Below are 3,322 nucleotides of genomic sequence, written 5' to 3'. Positions count from 1 at the left end.
CTCCATGCACGGTGGACCCACTAGTTGTACCCAGGAGTTCTCGGGGCTCCGGCTGCCTTCTGATGTGATTGAGTGTTGAGTTATTGGTGACACTCAGGGAACTGCTCAGGAAGTGGAAAAATCCTTGATCTGCATGTCCTGTGTGTTTGGAGATGCGGGACGGCATGGGGGAGGGGAAGAGGCAGTCTTTATTTTCATCGCTGAGAACATTTCCCCCAAACAATCTCCACTTCCAACGTTTAGCACCGGGAGGAAAATTTTAGTGATCTAAAATCTTGACGAGCAGAAGCAGAGGGCAGAGGGCTGGTGATATATCATTGTTTTCTTATATAGCAACGAAACTTGATTTGTGCAGTGGGACTTTATTTTTAGAGCAGTGGAGAGTTTCTGCATAGGGTTACGTTTAAATTTTTAGCCTCCTCTGTGAGATAATGATTCCTGATAAACGTATCGTATCCTACGGCTCCTTCTGTTATTCTGAAATTCTCATCTATACACAACTGTCTTAAAATAGTTCTCGCTTACCTTGCACCCCTGTGGGAGTGTTTTAGAAATCTTTCTGACCTCACTGATGCTTACACAATCTTTTCTCAGAGTCAGATTGGAGGCTTCATTACCTTCTCTGTACCAGGGCCAATTTCTGTGAGCTAGGGGGACCATGTGCTGGCTTAGCTGGAGGGACAGGGAGATACATTGTAACTCTTTGCCATGGAAAGCAATTTTAAGCCAGTAGTCCCTAGACTAGGTGGTGTTTGTTTTAATGCACCTTGCCATTAGATGGTAGTATAGTAACAGATATAACAATTTGGGGGCTGAGGCCAGTCTTAGTCTCTTTCTCCACCCATTCAAATAAGCTCAGAGAGGCTATAAGTTGGTCTAGTAGAACCCTCGTCAGCCCCAACAGGCTGGATTGGGGCCAGAGACCTCTGTCCTGAGTAGGATTCAATGGAGAGTCAAAGTGGAGTCTGACGTTGTGAACTTAGTCGTGTTACCTCCAGATCTGGAATAATGACCATTTACAGTCTAAGAATGCCTGGTTGGGGTTGGAGGCATTGCTCTGAGACTCCTTACGACAGCTTTGGGCTTCCCTGCTTTTCAAAATTTGGATGTCAAAATATATACTTTATCACTACTCCCTGACAAAGCTGTTGCGTATCCGACATTCAAACCAAATGCTCATCTTTCCACTGGAATTTAGTTTCCCCTTCCTCATGGCTGTACTCTCCTTAGTTGATATTTATAAAGCACACAAAGGGGCGTCTGGGGGGCTCGGTCGGTTGAGCGTCTGAGCGTCCGACACTTGATTAAGGCTCAGGTCGTGATCCCAGGGTCATGGGATCACGCCCCGCGTCGGGCTCCGTGCTGAGCAGGGAGCCTGCTTGGGATTCTCTCTCTCTCTCTCTCTCTCTCTCTCTCCCTCTGCCCCTTTAACTGAAAAAATAATAAATAAACAAATAAACAAATAAATAAATAAGTAAATACGAACATATCTAATGTTTGGCAACTTCTTTCCTCTGTAGTATGTGACCAGAAAGGAAGGAACGGCTCCTTTCAGGCTCTGCCCCTCCTCAGTTTTGAGTCCTGCTGCCCTGTGTCTCCCTGTCTTCTGCCGTAAGCAATAAGGTGTCATTGTCAGGGACTCTGTGCCCCGAGAAGACAAGAGAAAACCAGGTCAAGGCGACTTACGTGGAAATTTAAACATTTTTAAGAATGGCACGGTTGGCTTAATTTCTCATATAATTGAGACTCTCTAACGGTATTAGAAGTTAACGGGTCTATACATATCTGGTAGAAAACAAACAAAAAACCCCATCCAATTAGACCTAGTTTCTGTAAAGATAATAAGTCCAAGAAGAACACAAATTCTGCAGAAACACGGAAAACGGACCAGATCCGATGCATCAGCGTTTTCCTGCCTTAGCAATCAAGGTGACAGATGGATTCTCCGATGGGCCTCGGGGGTGCGGATCTGCACAGGCCATCCATCCGTATGGTCTTGTCCCCCCAGCACGCTAATGCTCTGTCAGGAACCTGCCAAACCGCTCACTCACTGGGTCACCGCCACAGCCTGTGTCACCATTTAGTGACAGGCTGTCCTCTGTTCCTCGGCCATTCCAGGGAGCACCATAACTGTCACAGTCAGGAGCCGGCCGTTCATACCCTGAGTCCACGGCACTCACCACCCCTGTCCCCGTGCTCCCAGCCTGGCCCATCCTCACCACCCTGGGCTAAGAGGTCAAGCCAGATGAGCAAACACCCAGACCGCCCGCGTGTGGAGGGCAGACGCCAAGGCTCACCTGGCCCCGCCATCTCCCAGGAAGCTTCCGCCATCGCAGATGGCTACTGATGCCCGCTCTGTTCCCTCCTCGTGGAGCCGCCTTCACTATCCTAGACTCTGCTGCCTTCAAAGGCCAGAGGGTTGAGCACAGCTGAGGGGCCACAGACCCACGTGTGGGGCTGGAGTGGCCGTCCCTGCTTCTGACACCGGCAAAGACCTGCGGGAGCCGAGACTCGTGTAGGCCTGAAAAATGGGGCCACTGTGGGTCCCTCGAGCCCTCCCAGCCTGAGTTCTCGCTCTGAGGAGCACACACCCATTCCTCTCCCTCCTCTGTTAGGAAATTACTTTTCCCAGAAAACAGGTGCTTCCTCGGGCCCTGAGAACCCATTGTCCTTCCCTTGGGCCGGTCTTTGGGCCCACTTTCTTTTTTTTTTAAATGTATTTATCATTTTAATTTTTTTTAATGTTTTATTTTATTTTTGAGGCAGAGAGGCAGAGCATGAGCGGGGGAGGGTCAGAGAGAGAGGGGGACACAGAATCTGAAGCAGGCTCCAGGCTCTGAGCTGTCAGCACAGAGCCCGACGTGGGGCTCAAACTCACAGACGGTGAGATCGTGACCTAAGCCGCAGTCGAAAGCTCAACTGACTGAGCCACCCAGGCGCCCCTGGGCCCACTTTCAGGCATGCTCCTGTGTGAGAAGTCTCTGTTCTTCTGCTCTGTTCTTTATCATGGCTCTACCCAGAGTCTTATCTTCCAGCCACGTCACGTGAAGTCTTCAGATATTGACCATATCGAGCTGTAACATTTATTGCATGATAATTTCATGCAATGGTATGTTGGTGAGTGTTCAAAAATCAGCTTTGGGTGGGGAAGGGGAGGAAGATCTGCCTGGCAGCATCGGCTCGTTTCCGTAGGGGAAATACTCTGTCCGTGGCCAATTTCCAGCTACCAGTGTGATATTCCAGAACTTGGGAGCTGGGAACACGTACACACGGACTCCAGCACACCCGCGAAGGTGAGCCCGTCACCACAGCTTGACCTCTG

This window comes from Lynx canadensis, chromosome F1, assembly GCF_007474595.2.
Source record: "Lynx canadensis isolate LIC74 chromosome F1, mLynCan4.pri.v2, whole genome shotgun sequence".
NCBI lineage: Eukaryota > Metazoa > Chordata > Mammalia > Carnivora > Felidae > Lynx > Lynx canadensis.
The sequence above is the reverse complement of the archived record's forward strand: the minus strand, read 5'-3'. Positions refer to the sequence as shown.